This window comes from Dermacentor albipictus, chromosome 2 (genome assembly GCF_038994185.2).
Source record: "Dermacentor albipictus isolate Rhodes 1998 colony chromosome 2, USDA_Dalb.pri_finalv2, whole genome shotgun sequence".
Taxonomy (NCBI): Eukaryota; Metazoa; Arthropoda; class Arachnida; order Ixodida; family Ixodidae; genus Dermacentor; species Dermacentor albipictus.
Window position 1 is genome coordinate 74,655,129 of NC_091822.1, and position 19,673 is coordinate 74,674,801.

General features: G+C 47.2%; 1 protein-coding gene and 2 non-coding genes across 4 annotated transcripts in view; 2 read left to right on the plus strand and 1 right to left on the minus strand.

Moving 5' to 3' along the window:
- LOC135913121 (cholesterol transporter ABCA5-like) overlaps positions 1–19,673 on the plus strand; it is a 99,168-nt gene that overhangs the window by 17,804 nt on the left and 61,691 nt on the right. The window lies entirely within an intron of this gene.
- Positions 1,730–1,801, minus strand: TRNAE-CUC (transfer RNA glutamic acid (anticodon CUC)). Its single transcript has one exon. It is a non-coding gene; the product is annotated as a tRNA-Glu (tRNA).
- On the plus strand, positions 19,035–19,106 carry TRNAE-UUC (transfer RNA glutamic acid (anticodon UUC)). The gene has a single exon. It is a non-coding gene; the product is annotated as a tRNA-Glu (tRNA).

The window sequence follows — 19,673 nt, forward strand, 5'->3', positions numbered from 1 at the left end:
ATTACTTAATGCACATTATACATATATGAAATCGACAAATGTGTCACACAATACATACTGCAGTGCACAATTTTGCAAATACACCAAAAGCACAATTTCTTCCCTTTTGTGGAAACAAAGAAAAGACAAGAAATGGAAGTTATACAGTGTAGATTTTGTTTAGACAAGACGGTAATTTAAAGCGCAACATTTGGTAGATGTAATTAATCCTTGCCCGTGACATCTCCCAGAGTTCGCAACTGCACGTATTTAGCTTCCTGTCTCTGCGTTCGAAGTTCGAGATATTATTTAACGTGTTATTATTTCTGTTAATACCTGTCTTATACCGGTGAATTAGTGTTTGCTCATAAATATCAGGCATATGAAGTAAATTCAGTTTTTTTGAAAAGTGGGTGCGTATGTGTGTCGTGGGGAACATCCAGAATACTATGCGAATGATGTCGCCGTAAGCTGAGCTAAACATAACAGGGCAAACGCGACACGGTGGTGAGGTGGTGGCAAAATTACCCGCAGAAGGTCCCTCCCGGTACCCTTGCGCTGTCTGTGGGACTTCCTGCATTGTACTCTGTGACACGCGTGAAAAATAAGGCAGTTATTCTACATATTCACAGCGTGACGCGTACCACTGCGCCTTTGATGTTTATGTAGCCCCAACTCGCATCTAGCCATATATCATCGTTAAATGTTGAATCTGTACTTGTGGCACATCGAAGCTCTGCCTTCCGCAACATACTTTCGCGTTTCTCATATCACGGATACCGCAACACCGTTGCGCAGTAGGTCCGGTGTTTGTGCATGTAAACTCCACTTCGCTTGACGCCGTGACGTATCCGTATTATTTGCTTGCTCGGCCGCATCATTATATGAGTGGCTTCTGAGAAACCATCCGTCAAAAGCCATTTGGAATCTAATGCGAATCTCGACGGATTTCCTGTAATATTCAATGCGAGGGATAAGCGATCGCCGCACGACGGACTAGCGTGTAGCCTTGCTCGACGGCATCTCTGCATACATGGTCGGAACCCCAAGCCCCGAGCTGAGCCTAGCTATCCCATCAGTATGGCGTCCGCATTGCTCACGTTCGTCAGAGCCAGCAAGTGGTTACAAGCGCACGCAGACGCATCTGGCACCGTTTTGAAACGTCGACACAATCGGAAGTGGCTGGCGTGCGCGCACGACTGTGGCAGATAAGGAGATTCAATGTGCGCTCACGAAAGAAGCACAGAGATAAAGTTCACGAGGGTTGCAATGTGGGCTTCTTGTTAACGCATCTTGGATAGGTTTACGGAGATGCGATTAAAGGACAGGACAATAGAAGACACGCAGGAACAGACACAGCGCTAACCTTTATTCGCGCTACCATAAACCTATTCAAGAAGCACGGAGATCCGCGAACAGAATATCCACTGCCGGATCACGAGTGGATCCTGGGCGAGATATGCAACCGTCCCTATGACGTCATTAATGACTTTGTCGCGTGCTACAGAAACGTAAGAGTGTATGCGGATCATAAAGGACAATTGATGAGCAAACGATACCTAGCGATTTACGTTGTGTCCCGTGGCACAGCGTATGCCATCAAGACGTTGTGCCGAAAAACTATCGTCGCACAAACAATGAGGCGCACCACGACTTCGTTAAAATGGCGATCACTTATGATGCAATTTGATGTGATGCAAGGTGCGATTAAACTTAATGCTTGAGTTTAAAAAAAAAGACAAAAAAATTGTTCCGACACCGGGAATCGAACCCGGGCCTCCTGGGTGAGAGCCAGGTATCCTAACCACTAGACCATGCCGGAGGACGGAGGGCGGAGGAAAATTGTTCGTACCGGTGCGGGAGCAAGTCCTCGCGACCTGTGCATTTGCTCGAGAGGGGAAAACCGGTCTTGCCCGACCGGCTGGAAGCCTTTTTGGCGCGAAGTTCAATACCGGTTATGGTGTGTGTGGCGCCACTCTTTGCACTACCTTAGGCGCTTGCGCGTACTTGCGTGCACTTGTGGGTACAAGGGTGGGCCACATAGCTCACTTATTGTCGGTTCACGCGTAGCTGGTCGCGCACTCTGAAAAGCAAGGTAAAATAAAAGGCGCTGTCGTCGAGCCACAAAAAGGTTTGATTTCGAACTATTCGTCCCTCTTAGTACGGTCATTTTTCCCTGAACGTGTAAATTATTTATTTATTTATTTATTTATTTATTTATTTATTTATTTATTTATTTATTAGCCCCTAAACCACTTCTGAAGTTGCGAACACTGCTAAATAAACACGCGTAACGAATACTGCGACGAGCATCACTAGCGAATATGGCAGCGCTACGCGCCGCGGAGAAACCGCAAAATCAAAAAAAAAAAAGTAACAATCCGGTGCTTCTCTACGTGCTTTTCCGGTTCCTTCTTCCCACGCTGCGATGCCTGCAGGTATAGTGTACTAGATTCTAGTACACTATACCTGCAGGGTTTTGCGCGTGTGATGTTACCGTGACGGGAGCTGTCGACGGGTCGGTCGATGATGATGAGTTATAGACATCCCCTCTGAAACGGGGCGGTTAAAGATAGTCACCTAACATACGTGAGTTAATCAGGTATGTTCTATACATGATTTTCATTCTCGCAGTGTTGTATAAACCTCCTCAATCTTTTTTTATCTTCTTGTAAACTTCTCTGTGTACCTTGTACCGCTAAACTCCCTGTCTTTCCTCCTCTTTGTCTCTCTCTCTCTCTTGTACCACTACCAATGCATGTAACGGATCCGGTCGTATCGATCTCTTCCCTGCTTTTCTTTTTTTTTCTCACCAATACTCTAAACGTATCTTGTCCATACCGACTGCTAATACTGGTTGGCGCTTCCGTCCACTTTAAATCCAAGCCCTTCTGGAATCTGTACGTTACCTACGGGTCTCACCGGGTGAATACCTTCGCAAAAAGTGTTTCCGACACCGTGGATCGAGCCCGGGCCTCATGGGTGAAAGCCAGGCCGATCCCAGCCACTAGACCACGCCGCAGACCATATAGCAGTGACGCTTCACATGATTATTTTTCTTTATACCCGATTTTCAAGAGACTCCCAGCACATTCCTTTGTCTTTTTTTCTGATGCAAGTGCTCTCGTTGCTTTGATTTGTAAAATTCAGATCGGATAAAAACGTGGTGCTTAGCGTCCCCAAGCAACGCGCAAGCTATATGAGAAACATTGTATTGGAGTGCTCCGGATTAATTTCGCTCACCTGGTGCGCTTTGAACGCGCACCGAAATCTAACCTTACCAGTGACTTTGCATTGCATCCCGATCGGAATGCAGCCGGTAGTCGAACGCGCGACCTCGTGCTCGAAAGAGGAACGCCGTATCCACTGAACCACCGCAGTGGATATTCAATCTGCAGCACCCCGGTCTCTGCTTTTCACGCAGGATCAAAAAAAAAAAAAAATAAGGAGTCGCTCATATTCGGTCCAAATTTAGAATGTTGGGATGAACAGTCATTCATGGCAGTTTTAAGTGTTTCGAAAAAGATGCGACTTGAAACCGCTGCGCACTTGTAACCGAGGAACATTGGAACCTCATAAAAAGCTGGGAGCGACAGCCCCATCATATACGAGTTACGTTTACACTAACCGGATAAGGTCAAGTGGAGTCGGCTTGTCGCGCTGAAATCCGGTTGTCGGATTCACGTGGACACTAGAGGGCCGGATCGAGACAGCGTCGAGACGAGTTCGGTGAAAACCTCCTTTGCAAAGGGTTGGGTTGACTCGCACAACGCGCTTGGCAATGTGCTGTAAACGCGGCCGGGTCCGACTGAGTCAGTTCGACTTCGCGTCGAGCTTATTTTTGCTGAAGGCTAAGCAATACGATTACTGGCATTATGAAACGTGCGTCGTTGTAGCTCTAAGGGAAACGAGACACCAAACTCATAGTGCATAGTGTCACATTCCGTGCTTGTGTTTCGTCTTCATTAGCGTCGTATAACAGTGTTTCACAACGGCGGCCTCGGTCGTTCTCGGCACTCCGTTGCACGCAATTTGGGCGAAATCGGTTTGCGGCGGTGGAAAATGAGGCGCGGTAAATGCGACCGGATTGTAAGCGCCACGATGGGGCGAGGGCTGTCGTGCGTGCAGATCATAAAGCCGCGAAGTCGTTCGCACGCATCGAGAAAAGCAGCAAGGTCACCGACGAGTGTAGGAGGGCCATCGCAGTCGGAGGCTATCGATCGACCGTAAACAATGGCGCGTGTACACCATGGCGTGTTGTCCACCGCAAGTGCGGCGATCGCACATAACGCGCAGAACATCTGCTATAGGCACGGAAGCGGACAGAGATTTCGCTTATTTCTCCTGCTTTCTATAGCACTGTAGTCTTGAGATTGAAAGCGCCTGGCAGCCGCTTTTGTATACAACGCTTGTATATAAATTTGGCACACTCTCTGAAACTGAGAGAGTTTTACAGCGAAGCTGTTTATGGCTAGGGTTCCGCGAAATTTTCATGTGTGCGAGCAAAAACCATCATCGGCAATGGCTCGTGTCACTGTTCGCGCGTTCCTCGTCGTCTTCATCCTCCACTCCGTTGCCGCTTGTCATGCCAGCGTTCCCATACTGCCCCTCTCTCTGCAAAGGCGCTGACGGCACTGGCCTACTGCCAGTAGGTGCGATGATTTCGATCTCAAATTCTTTGACTCAATATATTGCGAAATGAAAATGCGAATGTTGGAGGGTGAATCAGAAAGTCCTTGCGCTTATTTTTTAGCCAAATTACGGCTGTAAGTGCGAAGTGAGCACATCGATTCCCAGCACTGGACCTTTCTTGGACCGGTCCGGCCTTATCTGCCGGTAGCTCCGCGGCACGGCGCTGCTATCAGTTGATGAAGGTGTCGGTTATGCTCCACACGTCCGCGGCCTACGAGCAACGAAGTGTGATTCGTTTTCTTTGGAGCAAGGGGCGAACGCCCATCGAAATCCACAGGGAAATGCAGCCCACATATGGGCAGAGGTGTCCCGCTTTGAGAATTGTGAGGTGGTGGTGTTGTGAGCTCGCAAAAGGCCGTGAAGACTTGCATGCTAATGAGCGTTCGGGGAGGCCCCGCGCGTCGCTGACTGATAGCATTTCACTGGGAGAGTCGCCATATAGTCCGGACCTCGCCCCTAGTGATTTCAACGTTTTCGGCCCGCTGAAGAAATTCCTGGCAGGACAGCGATTCACGTGCAACGATGATGTCAAGACAGCAGTCGGACGGTGGTTCCAGAGTCAGCCGGACGAATTATACCGCAGGGGCTTCTCGTATTCAGTGCTTCGATGGGACAAATTTCTGAACCGGTGTGGAGACTATGGGGAAAAATAGTGTAAGGCACGTAGAACAATACGTATATTTGTAATTACCTGCATGTACCTTATTTTGGCTAATAAAAATTAGGGGCTAGGACATTCTGGTTCGCCCTTGTATATAACGAATGCATAGCACGAATAAAAGCCAATGTATAAAAATAAATGTGTGCGCGTACCTTTCGTCACGATGACAAACCGATCAAGAGAATAAATTTGTTCGTACCTTTGTTCGAAATTCTGTCACCTCTTTGTCGTGTGCTACACAGCTTCGCTGGTCATCCACCTTCACAGAGTGGAATGGTTCATGCTTTGCTTTTTGTTTTTTCGTTCAGTACGAAGTTCGTTAAAGAGAGGAGTACCCACACGGTGGCGTTCTATCGGAGAGTCTGACGATGTAAACAAGTTGCTGAAATGTTTAACGTTCGGTGTCAGGGACCACGACAAATATGAAGTGCACAGGCCCGTGAAGAACTGCGGAATAAGAAAGAAAAAAAAAATGCGGTGCGAACGATTGTCTTCGGGGGTGCGTGTACAGGAAGTAGAATAACCAAGCGCACTGCGCACAATGTCGCCATTTCAAGCGCCCGTGAACGCGTTAATTTTAGAATGAAGGCCATTTTGTCCACCACAGCACGGACGACAGCCTCTCCCGCCTAGCTCCATTTGGCCCCTGTCTTGCGCCAGCTTTCACCATCTTATGCCTGCAAATCTTCTCATTTCAGCACACCACCTGATTCCAAATATACTCGAATATACTCTTTATTCGAAAATACCTTCCGGTCTGCTCATTGCATGTCCAGTTCAGATCGACACTTTCTCTCTTCAATGTCTATCAGAATCTCAACTATACATCAGTATATCAAATACTACCTCAATCCTCATGCAGCTGTTAACGTTACAGACCATTTCTCATTATATACCTCGTTTTAGGTTTCTTCATCCTGCGAGTTTCAGCTCCCGCATAATAACATTGGCAGTGTGCACTGATCCTTTTCCTTTAGTGACATCGGCAAACTGCTGTTCACGACTCTTCCATAGGCGCTCCAACCGTTGTTTATTCGACTAGACTAGTGTACTCTTGCCCGAGAGTGCACTTGCCTAGCTCATGTAATAGCAGATGATCCTAGTCACAAGAAGGAACTTTCTAGCCGAATAATCGAGGGTGCCAACGCAAGGCAGTCCCAAGTCACGAACAGAAGTTATCATTCACAGCTTCGCGAGCCTGTGACAGCCACTCACGAACTTTTTTAAACTTGCCGATCTAAAAAACATTACCTCAAACTAGCGTAGAATAATCCTCAATGCTACCGTTTGACGTGTCCCGTTCCGGTCTTCAATCGTTTGTCGTAAGCCGAAGATTGATGGCGAAGTCGTGTACCACAGGCTGAAGGACAGCAAGAGTGCGCGACCCTTTTCGCGCAGCCGGGCACAGGTGGACGACTTGGGCGAGGCGTTCGCGTTTAAACACGGCACGGACGCTAATTGATGGAGCACGGCGCGGGAACAACAGCGGCAGCATGAGTCATGAGATCCGCGGCACCGGCCTCTTCGACGAGTGACGGGTGCGGTAGTCGGTGGCTCGGGAGACCCAGTGCCAAAGCGCTCTCTCTCTCTCTCTCTCTCTCTCTCTCTCTGTCTCGAAGCCACTGCTGCAGGTCTCCCCAAGGTTGGGTCTTTCCCCCTCCCTCTCTCTCTCCCTTGTACACACGACGCACGCCCACATGCCGTTTTCCTCCCGGAAATAGCGCACGCCCTGGGAGAGCGCACGCTTGAAGGTCGCTGCTGCGGCGGAAGTGCGCCCACGTTTGGAATGCCCTTAGCCGCGCGCGTAAGATGAAAAAAAAAAAAAATTAAACCAAAAAATGGCGGGAAGATGGGGGGAGAGAGAGAGAGAACACAGAGGGGTGTGGCATACCGGCGTCTCTTCTCGGACTAATTTTCATCGTCATCAACTTTTTTTTTAAATGATATTTCCGCCCGGCTTTCGTTGAGATTGTTTTCTATCAAAACACGGGCGAGCTTGCGAGTTCTTTCTGCCACATATTTTTTTTCTCTTTTTTACCTCTTTCGTACTTTTTTAAACCTTCGTCGTGAGGGAATGCTATGCTGGTGCCGGTCGACGCCGCAGTCCGAAGAGAATGGCCTGCCCACCACGTTTATAATACAGACACGCGGGCTCCGCCAGCGAGTGCCTCTCGAAATCGGAATGAGTAAGTGAATTGGGGTTTGTTTTGCATTCCTGAGACCTCGCAGGAAGCGCTTGTGGGCAACTAGGGGGAGGTGGAGGAGCTCGTTTTCTATAAAGGCGCACATCCCTCAAGTTCAGCCGGTGCTCCAGGTATACATCAGGATTCTCTTAATCGATCAACCAGAGCATACTTGTCCACTGTCTCTATTTTTAAGGTGCCATTCATTTTTCAAGAGCTGAAATGCGCCTGGGAGTTAGAGCAACGGCCATCTTGTTCCGTGTGTTCTAGCTCGGCTCGCGGGGGTTTCCTGATTTGATAATATATACCTTAGATGACTAAGTGTTACGGTAACCTGCGTAATTCTGAAGCCACCAGCGACTTATGTGTACCCAGAAAAAGACAATATATGTACGTTTTGTCGCCACTCTTCGATTATTTGTACTACCGTGCCGTAAGGAAACGCGAACGCGGAAAGACTAACTAGACGGCGCATTCTTCTTTTCTTCTTTCTTCGCACTCGCCAGTGTGTGTGTGACACTTATCTGCTTTGTTTGCAGGTAGAGATACTCAGTTACGGGGCTAGAGTAGCATTCTGCTCCATTACCACTTGTGGCAATTTTAATTAAGCAAAATGTGTTTTTCTTTACTTCTTTACTCAGTTTCTTTCTCGTTTATTCGACGGTGACAGTGTTTGCGCAGCTAACCTGACGTGACAGAGCGCCGGCTCCGTTGGCATCGTACAGGCTGTTTAATGGTCCGCGGCGAATTATACAGAAAAGAGGTCCACGATATAGGAAATGCATCCCTCTGCCGGGATATTCGTAGCGTACACGTGAACCGGCTTTCACTTTGACCACTTGGGCTCTGCTCGTTCGCTTGCGTCAGGGCACTATATGCTTTATTGGCTCACATATGTAACGTTATTGTGACATTATTATGACATTATTGTAGTGGGGGTGCATTACAAGCAATATTGAAAAACAGAACAACATATAGCGATACATGTCATAGTGTCAATTGCAATCACACGCGTCAGATAAGCGTGTCAAAACGGTAATGCTTATAAAATGTGCTGGGGCATAGATTAATGGCTGCGAATGTACATAACTGCTCATCATGCTGGCGTCAGTTAAGCTTTCGAATAAAGTGAAAGGGAACCATTCACGGAATCTGCCGGAAGTTGCAAGCCTTCCCCGATCTTGTCACCAGCGCGTCATGTTCCCGTTTCTGTACATTAGATGGGACGGTGGCAGCGTTGGTGGCCGCGGAGCGTAGCAGTAAATAGCGGGAGGAGCGGCGGCGCTGCTGTCGGTACTTAGATCGGCCTGCACTGGCGCGGCGTCCTGTGCGAGCGCGCTGCAAAGGCCGACGCTCGACGTCGTTCTGCAAGAAAGATGGAAGCGACGTCTGCACAGCGTGGGCACATGCAGGCAAAGCGTGCAAGAAATTTTGTAAGAAAAAATGTGTTACGCGCCCGGGACGCGTAGCGATAAAGGAGATGAAGCATCTACTTCGGCTCACGACCGGAAGACAGACAACCCAAGATGGATATTTCATTCATTCATTCATTCATTCATTCATTCATTCATTCATTCATTCATTCATTCATTCATTCATTCATTCATTCATTCATTCATTCATTATTTTTTTTTAAATCTTGAATTGTGTATAGATGGCCCATAAAGTGGCTTAGAAAAAAATGGCCAGGCTTAGCTTGGTTAAGCCAAGAATGCGTTGCATATTGCGCGAGTTGGGCCCCAGCTTTTCCTCCGGCTGTCGTGATGTCACGTCACGTGGTTGCGCTAAAGGTCAATGGTGGCTGCCCGGCCGCGCCCAAGGGCTGAACTGAGTGATTGCAATATGCAACGCATAAAAATGCGGCCGAACGAAGGAGGAATTTACTGTAACATCTACTTTCAACCAGTCAATACAGACTTTCCTAATTTTTTAATGCTTTTGATATGTTTGCGCACGGATGCCACAGTCAATTGGCACTCATTTTGCGTAGAGCTATTCCTTTCACACTGCTTGCACCGCCGTACATAATTTTTTTTATAATTTCACCTTCCTGCACTTGACTGCTCCATTCACAATGTGGGTTTGACGTCGAAGGGTGAACATCGGTTTTGGATGCAGTTCGCACAGAACAGATAATTTATCGACAGCCTTGTACAACTCTAAGGCGTGTAACATATCAAGGAACACTGGTTGATGACAGGGTGCAGGAACTTTTTTTTTGTTTTACCCATTAAACGATACAGGAACACAACAGTATGGATTAGAAACCCAGTTTCGTAGGTATGTAATAGAATACTCAGGAAACATAAAACATAATGCACAATGAGGAAACAAAGCATCACGTCAGAACATATGTCACATGACCAAGCATCAAGTATGTCTAATTCTTCCTCTCGTCTCACAAGAAAATGTAGCCTTGTCTAGAGCCTTGAACTTTACAATTCCTTTAGTTACATCTGTGCTGTGCTTGCTGTAACTGTGCGGGGCCGATTTCTTATGCCTCGTGTCTTCAGGGTGCACCGAAGTTCTAAACAAACTGACACAAAGGAATACGCCGAGAACACAGGAGGCTCCGTGCCGCAACAGCCAGCTACTGCGGTTCCGCCCAAAAGTAGGCATCTGACGATGATGATGATCGGTGTTTGTTGACATCTCATATGAAACGGGGCGAAGACAGATAGCGATCTGGCCTGTTTTATTTATTTCGGTTTTACTGCATTTATCGCCGTCTAGCTTTTTGTCTATCTCATCTTGATTTCAGTCTATCTCACTATTTGGACCACAAAGTATGCCTATAACGGATCCGCGGCTATCAACCGCTTCCCTACTTTTTTTCGGCGCTACTAAATCGTCTCTTGTTTATCTCGACTGCTTATCAGTTGATCCTTCCATCTTGTTCTAATCGCAGCGCTTCCGAAAGGTGGACACTCCCTACGTGCCTAACTGGGTGAATACCTTGGTATTCCATTACGATATTCCGAGTCGCTCCCGGCCTTTGTTTGTTTGTTTTTTTCAGCACACACACATGCCTCATCCTGTGGCACATATTTGCTCCCGTCTGTTTTTGTCCCGACACAGCCCAGCTAGGGCCTGAAAAGAAAAGCAAGGCCCTCCCCTTTGTCTTATCATAGGGGCTTTCCCTCCTGATTTCTTTCATGGCCGTGTTTGTAAATATCTGCGGCCTTCTTTGTTTCGATTATTTGCATCTAATTTACCGCCTCAGTTTCTCTCAATTTCTTTTTTGACGACTCCTGGTTGTCCGTTTACCCTATTCATCTATTTATCTATGACTTCTGGCTATCTGTTATCGGATGATGATGATTTATTGACAGTCCCTTTGAAACGGTGCGGTTACCAATAGTCACGTGGCTGGATTAAGCCAATCGTGTATGCTCTACATGCTTCGTGACGCCATACAAGCCGCGTTAGCGCCCCCTGTCGTCATGAATTGCTCCTAGACTCGGCACTGCGCGCTGCCCACCGCGATGCTCCCACCTCCGCTTTTAGCCACCATAGTTATGTGCAGAGTTTAACGCTAAAGCTGCTAGAAAAAAACAAGAAATGTGGCACTGCAGTCGTTCAGCCACTCTGAAATTCATGGGCAGCGGGTAGACTTCAAATGCTTGCTTGTATCGCGTTGTTCTGCGTGGTACAGTTGCGTCGGGTGCTGGCGGCCCAAATTTCTTTCTGAACCCTTGATTGTTTTACGTTTGTCTCCAATTCGTTCTGCCGCTAAACGTCAAATAAATAAATAAATAAATAAATAAATAAATAAATAAATAAATAAATAAATAAATAAACACGACATTGTTTTGAGCATGCCTGTGTCCAGGTGTATAGTTGGGCACTAATACATCGTCTTGCCAATTTTCAGCGCAAGAGGGACATGGACAAAACAGAAGCACACACGGACATCGCTATCTGCGCATGCTTCATTTATCCTTGTTCATTTTGCGCAGAAAATTCTAAACCTGAATCGCGATTAACTAGCGCGCGACTTATGAGTTATACTTTAACATTATTCGCGAACAATTGCATTGGATGAACAGTTCTTCTTTGTAGGCTTCCGAAAACAAAACGACTGTACGAATTAATGACTAAATAAGGCTGCTCATTGATCTTACCGCGAATATTAGATAACAGATTAGGTCGATATAAGAAGCCAGAAGGTTACTTGAAGTCAAAGGGGGCGAAGTACACGCAAATAATTTTCGTGCTCTGCGGAGCGTGTTGCTTAAAATACACGCGCAAACACTATAATCAGATGTCATATCTCGGCCGTGTAGTTAAGCATCGGCTCCGAGGTTAAGCGGCGCGCGGTGTTTGCCCGCGCCCTGCTCGATCCCGGAGGCGATGAGCGCACGAGAAGGGCTCCTCCAATCTCCGCCTCTGATCGCATTTTGTTTCACGCGGACTGAGTAGGAACTTTGAACAAAGATCAGTGGCGCACAATGGACGATGCCTTCTCCCTCCCGTCAAGTAAGCAGCCTTCTCTCGTTATTGTGTACATGGGTGACATAAGATGCTGTATCAATACCCCAGAACAGACGGGTAAATTTAGTGACACTTCGACCGAAGGACACTTCGCCTTTAGTGCCACTCGCAGGCTATCAGACGGAAAGGTCTAGTGACACACATCCTTGCCAGGGTGTTGTGTGTTCGACAATCTCACTTCGCTGTGCTGAAGTTGGTGGCACAGATAGCTCTGCTTCAAGAATATATACGTAAAGGCTCACGGTAGAGCCGGCCCTGATTGTAAGACCAATTTTTCGCACGTTCAGATGTGTGAGCGTCTTTGCGACATCAGTGAAGCCGAAACGAGCTTGCAACGTTCACGTTTGGCAGATTCCACCATTTTGACCCCGTGGATGTTGGTTATGTTGCTTGCTTTGTATTTGCTTAGAACAACTAGACGTGTTAAGGAGATTACGGCATCTCTATTTCATATTGCGAAGGTTCTTATAAATAAGCTTTTTTTTCCCGTAATGTAACAGTTTCAAACACGCGAATGCCGAGAATCACATCAACCCCTGTGAAACTTCACAAATCATCGTTGTCATCAATGCCGAATGGCATTTCGTTCTGCCGTCTATTGCACCCCGCCGCCGAAGTGACACTCAGCGAGCTGAAGTGCGCTCGCTCGCAGTGTCACTAAATTTGCTCGTCTGTACTGGGGTTATTACAATGATGCGTATGTGCAGGATTCTTAGAGTGAAACTCGGACGCTTTACGTAACGCTCCAGCTGCGTCACTCGGATCGCAGGCAGCATGATCGAGGAACGCGACGTCACCCTCGCGCGCCAGTCGATGCGCAAGCCGCGATTGTTACCGCACGAACGTATAAAATCTCGTGCTTACACCACGCCGTAAACTCGCGGAGGGGAGAATGGGGATGCCCGGGGTGCGCAGCGTTGCGCGTCTTATTTTTATTTATTTATTCCCCGGCAAGGCTGTTACCTCGGGAACGCGGTCGACCCAGTTTCGCATCGACCGACCCGGCGTGTGTGTGTGCGTGCACCGCCCGCGGGTGTGAAACACGGCGCCCTCCGCGCTCTAACCATTGCACTCGTACAGCGCGTGACACGTGGATCTCTGTTTATACGAAAGGACAGATATCTGAGATGGTGGCGACCGCGTCGCCGTTCCTTTAGGCGCCCTGCCGACACGTGTAGACGCCTTGCCGGGGCCGCGGAGCGGAGCCTGTGCAAACAAGGTGAGATCATGCTGTTGTGCATGTATGCGTGTGACGAGAACGCGCACGCTATGGTCAGCCGCTCGGGTGCCCTGCCGGGTGCACCCGACCGGTGCTGACCCGCGGGGCGGGAGCTGTCGAGAACCCGGTCATGGGGATTCAGGGGCATGCGCCGTGCCCTGGCGGTCGAGCACGAGGTCGCGAGTTCGACTTCCAACAGCGGCGACCTCATTTCGGTGGAGCCGGAATGCAAAGACACTCGCGTACTCGGTTTTATCCGCATGCCGAAGTACTCCCAAGTTGTCGAGAGACTTTGATGTGACCTGCATCATATAGCCTTCGCGTTGCTATGAAACGTGAAACCCAACGATTTGATTTTAAAGCGAGGCAACTTTCCTGGCCTCTCCCCGGGATGCGCTGGCAGTCTCATCCTAATACAGTGGTCTCACCTCGGAGATGGTGTAGTCAAAACGGGCGAGATGCACGAGACTGCATTAATCGAGGCTGCTAACTTGGTGGACCGATCGTGGCACTAACCTGCACGATATACGCGTCCTTTAGAGGGTGTTAATGTGGCTTCTGCAACAACGCGGGCCGGCGTTGGTATCAGTGCCATCGAAGGCGTGGAGACCGTTCCCTATAAGCTCGGGTGCGGCACGTTGACCTACGTCCTTTGCCTCTTTCTCCGGATTTGGTTTCGTTGTCTCACCAAGTAGACGCCTCACACAGCTAATAGATGGAGAGATGGAGAAAGCACGAAGAACACTGTGACGTTGGCGTGAAACGGTTCCGAAAGGGAGCACTTGCATATACTGGCGCTGGTTTATAAGTAGGGTGTTTCGTTTTAGGCTTTCATATACACATTTGATTTGATTCGGGAGCTTTATATAGGGTCTGTAATTTAAAGAAGAAAGCTGGGAAGACGTTGGGATTTTTCTTGGCTGGTAGCCCAAAGTTACGCAGGCAATAGGTTCCTTTTGGACATAAACGTTTATTTAAACTAGAGTATGTAATCATTCACATGAACGCATATTGATGGAGAACCGCTCGCAAGTCACGTGGCCAACCTATTTATGAAATATTCGTTGCCAGGCATAATTAGCACATTTATTGCGACAGCAATTATATGGACACTCCAGGCGCATTTTTGCCATCGCCGCTGTCGTGATGTTCCGTATAAAGTCCAAGGGCGATAACACCGTTGGCGCGCGTCGTATGCTGTATGTGCGGTGCGAGTGAAAGCACGCAAGGGAAGCAGACGATCGCAGCTCAATCTGGCGCGCGCGGAGGAGGAAAGCGGAGAGGAAACGTGCCGTCTTCCGTCGCGCGAAAGGCCGCGGGGGCAGCGGGGGTATGGGAGCGAGGGAGGGAGGTAGGAAGGGGGCGGCGATGTGCTCGGGCAGCAACTGCGCATTTCGCGAGCAGAACTGACGATCGCGGTTCAGTATTGCACGCAATACATGGACGAAAGCGGGGAGGCAGCGCGGCAGGGAGAAGGGGGGCGGCTTAGACTCCACCAACAAGTGCTTACGTTGCACGGCCGCGAGCGGTGGCGCGCGCCGTATCTTGAAAGGGGTCTTCAAACGGCTCCACACCTTTGTGCGCGCTGTGTTCTCGCCGCTCTTGCGTTGAAGCCATAGACAGCATGAAGGTCACTTCACTCGCGGCTGCTGCCGCGCTTGCTCACACCAGCGTTTTGATATCGAGTGTCCACGCTCATTGAGTGTGATGTGCTCATGTTTGCTTGTGCGCGCTGACACCGTACTCGTGAAATTGCCACGCGACCGGCCGCTGGAGGCACTTTCACGCTCGGAAAAACACTTTTATGTAGCGCGTATTGAGCAACAGAACGCTGTATCGGGAGTTTGTTTCTCTACAGTTTTCTCATTGACACTTTTCATCCAACAATAGTAATTAAGAAGTAAATTATTTAAAACTAATTATCTAATTAGGCGGAATGCAAAAAATAATCTGGCTATCTCCAAGCGATGGCAAACAACAATACTTTCATTCAGTTGAGCTACGTGGCATTTTAATATTTTTTAAGCTTTGGCTTAAGTTACGTGGGATGCCCTGTTTATATAACTGTGTGTGCGTGAGACAGAAACGCTTCAGGCTAAGCCGAGGACCATGCCACGAACAATAGAACTAAGTGTACGTAACGCTAAGAGACATGAATGCGGGGTATTGACTAGACAACAAACGGGTGTAGCTGATATTCTATAGATTCTATCGATATTCTAAGAGGAAGTCGGGTAATGACCGGTCGTCTATTAGAGGAACAGGCTTCGTAGCAACGGGAAACACAGTAGATAATGACTGAGGATCTGGTGCCAGGATGAAATAAGGTAACTGGCCAGCGTATATAGTGCAGAACTGAAAGAAAGGGGTGATTTAAAGTCGTAATAAGCGATAGAGAAGATCGTCCTTCTGCTGTAAACATTAAACGAAGATTGACGATTAGGATAATGAATATTACTCCCCAAAGCTACAAACTGACTATCAGACAGACCTTAGTGAAATGCTCGGGGTCAGTCACCCTCACATTGGCTCAATTCTGAGCGAAAAATCGACTTATTTATTAATGAAACATGAAAAAAAAACGAGCGTAAATCGCCCATGTGCACAGGATATCGTCGTTTTAATGGTGCCGATACGCATGTTGCCAGACCAACATTCCGGGAAATCGCTAACATTCAGCCATTCTGTAAATGAACTGTCTTCAATTTGTGAAACAGTCCCGAAGGCACGTCGGTAGTTTTGTCACACGTTTGCTACATCTTGCTACATCTACAATGAAGAGGGTAGCAAACCGGATACTCATATCCGGTTAACCTCCCTGCCTTTCCTCTTCATTCTCTCTTGCTACATCTTGGAGCGACGGTCTCTTCATTACTGGACTCTCCCTCCAGCTTGATTCGTCGTGGGACCAACGACTACATCCACAATCGATCGCTTCAGTTGACTAACATGTGCTGAGGCCGAATATAAGCACGGAATAACTTCGGTGACATTTAGTGGTCCTCTGAACTACACCTGAGTCTTTGTTGGAGCAATTGTATGTTCAGGTAACCGTCGTGCCACTACCGCATCACCAACAAAGAGCTTCTCTCCAGCAAAGTGTCTTCGATCAAAGTACTCCTCTGATCTTTCTGGTCCCATCATAGTCACTTCGAACTGCCTCTTGAAGCTGCTCAGGGCAAATTCACTCCTTACTCGCGTTTTCCGTGTTCAGCCATCTAAGGACACCGTCAGGCATTCTGGTTTGGTACCCGTGCAGGACTTTGAGGGGGCTTGTTCCAGTCAACGCATTATGCGCCATGCTAAGGTGGTTTCCCATTTCTCATGTGTGCAGATCCTAGTTCTTGTGAGCTGAGTCATGAATTTTTGCAATAATGCTTGGCAAAAGTGTTCGGTTTACTCATTCTACTTGACCATCTGCCCTTAGGTGAGGCGGTAAGTCACATCTCTTTCACGAGAAAAAGTTCATGCCGTCTTCCTTCGTCCATCGTTTTATTTGGCGCCTTCGTCGTAAACATCCTTTCATGTATATACACGCTCTGGACCGCCCCTCCCCCCCCCCCCCCCGACGCGGTGTGCCAGGCAGCAGCAGCCATAGCAGCCAGCAGCTACAGAAGCGGCAGCAGTGGGAAAGTCGAAGGAAAAGGCAAAGAAAGCTGCTTCGCTTTAAAAGCGTAGTGCTGCGCAAGACGGGCTCTGCGGCGAGGATGGCGACGATATGACGCCAGAATATCGCGCATCGTCTGTTCACCGATGACGCCACCGATACCACACATGGAAACAAAGCGCTGCATGAGCGGAGGCCTGTCTGCGGCTACTGCTGTTACATTACGTTTTTATATATTATTATAAAAGACCTTGTATATTACGTTTACTATATCATTATATAAATATATTATATACATCACGCTGACGATATTAAACTTTCCAATGAAATACAATCAGAGCAGACTTGTGAATTATTACAGAAAGACGTTCATTCTGCTGCGGAGTGGTGTGCTTCCAAAGTTTTGCGCGTTAATCCAACTGAGACACTTTTTGTGTCCTTTAATCGCAATATGTGCCCTTTACTATACGAATACTCATTTGACAACACTCCTTTGAAAAGAGCGAGTTGTAGGCGCGACTTAGGACTATTGGTTGACTCTCGGCTAACTTTCGAAGAACATGCTTCAAGCATCATTAATGCATCCTACAGGAAGTTAGGCCTCGTATCAAGGATGACTAAAACGTTTACGAATGTGAACTGCGTTATTCTCTTGTATTCTTCTTTTGTTCGCTCGAAGTTAGAGTTTAGTTCTGTTGTATGGAACTGTATTAATTTGACCAATGTTGCAAGAATTGAATGTGTTCAGCGACGTTTCATTAGTATCCGGTACGATCGATTTCTTTGACGCCATGTATTTTATGCCTACGAGCGCGTACTGCGCATGTTTAATATTAGACCCCTAGAAATAAGGCGGAAATGCCGTGATTACTTATTTTTGTATAAACTAATTCACAATCACTTCTCCTGTCTGCGGTTACTGTCAGCTGTAACGTTCTGCCTGCCTCGGCCTAACCTGCGTAATCCTAGCATTTTCTGCGTGAATTCCTCTTGCCTTCCAACGCTATAACACGTCTTGCAACACAACAAAATAACTTGCGTGATTATCTTGATATATTCAGTTCTACTGTTTGCTCATTATATGACTTCTGTCTCTGAATAATTCCATATTTTGTTGCACTTTGTACCACTGATGTTTGAGATATTCTGTTTTGTCTTTCAGTTTTATGTTCGTTGTGTAACACAAGCGCACTGATATTAATGCGTAAAGCTGTTCTTCGGCACTTTAAGAAAAATAAATAAATGAAAATAAAAAAAATATAAAACGCTCTGTATATTACGTTTTTATATATAATTATAAAAGGTCCTGTATATTACGTTTTTATATATTATTATAAAAGGCCCTGTATATTACCTTTTTATAGGTTATTACAAAATGCCCTGTATATTACCGTTTTATATATTATTATAAAGGCCCTTTCTATTACGTTTTTTTTGTGTGTGTGTTACTAAAGGCTCTATAAATTACGTTTTCATATAATATTATAAACGACCCTGCATATTACGTTTCTTTGTATATTATTATATAAGCCCCTGTATATTACGCTTTTTATATATTATTATGAAAGGCTCTGTATATTATGTTTTTTTACATCTTATTATAAAAGGCCGTGTTTTACATTTTTGGTAAATGGAATGGTTCATGAGCCCCTATGTGCGGCTGCAACGTAAAACCGAAGGGCCGAAACTGGTCCCAATAAGCGTTTCTCATGGCTCGAAAACGCCTATAGCTGCAGAACTAATACCGCGGCTGCTGAACCCTGTGCAACAGGTAAGCGCAGTCTCACCGTTCGCACACAGTGTTCATGCAGGCGGACTGGTAAAGCTGAAAAAAAAAAATAACTGTAGAGTTTTACGCGCCAAAACCACTATGTGATTATGAGGCACGCCGTTGTGGCGTTCTCCGGAATAATTTTGACCACCTGGGGTTCTTTAACGTGCACCTAAATCTAATTACAGGGGTGTTTTCGCATTTCGGCCCCCACATCCGGGCTGGTAAAGTGGTCCTGTGCAAGTTCTCGTTGTTTGGCATATGCTCACCGAGGAAGCAGAAAATCGACTGTGGAAGGGGACGAGGAAGGAGGAGACATCTGCTTGCTTTCTGGTGAAACGCTCCCTGCCACTTCAGCGATAAATCCGCGATACAAAGGATAAGCGTCCCTCTTCCACATAAACGGCTATCGCAGACTCTGCTCTCGTTCCGGCATGGTCTAGTGGCTAGGATACCTGGCTTTCACCCAGGAGGCCCGGGTTCGATTCCCGGTGTCGGAAGCGTTTTCTTTTTTTCCAATAGTTTTCGCATTTTTGGTACGCTGAATAAGTTGCGAATCTTTTCGTTGGTTTGCGCACGTCTCCTCATTCAATTTGTTATTGACATAATTTGCGAATCATCTGAAAGCAAATGTGCTGGCTGGATAAACGCTTTCCTATTGTCGGAAAATTCCACTGTGTCCGGATTTAACGATATGGCGTAAATGCAAGGACGAAGTGTATAAGCACGAACAATTGAATCGCTTACTGCGTCGTCGCCGTTTATTGATGTCGTAAATCGGCTTGCAAGCATCCCGCAGATTTCCATAAAGATGCGCTGAGACCGCCCGCACAACTCGGGGATTGCCTTTCATGTGTTTGAGCACGGTGGAATCCACGATTTACTTGCTCCGTAAAGAACAGTGCCCCGTATATATTAAGGCCTAATAGTAATGGTGTTTCTGTGTGAATTGTTCTACTGGACGCAGTGTCTGCTGTCTTTTGCGGCGGTCACCAGCACGAAAGCGGTTTACTTAATCTACATCGCCATTTTGTGCGGCAATTTGTCCACACGACTAAGGGCCGCGA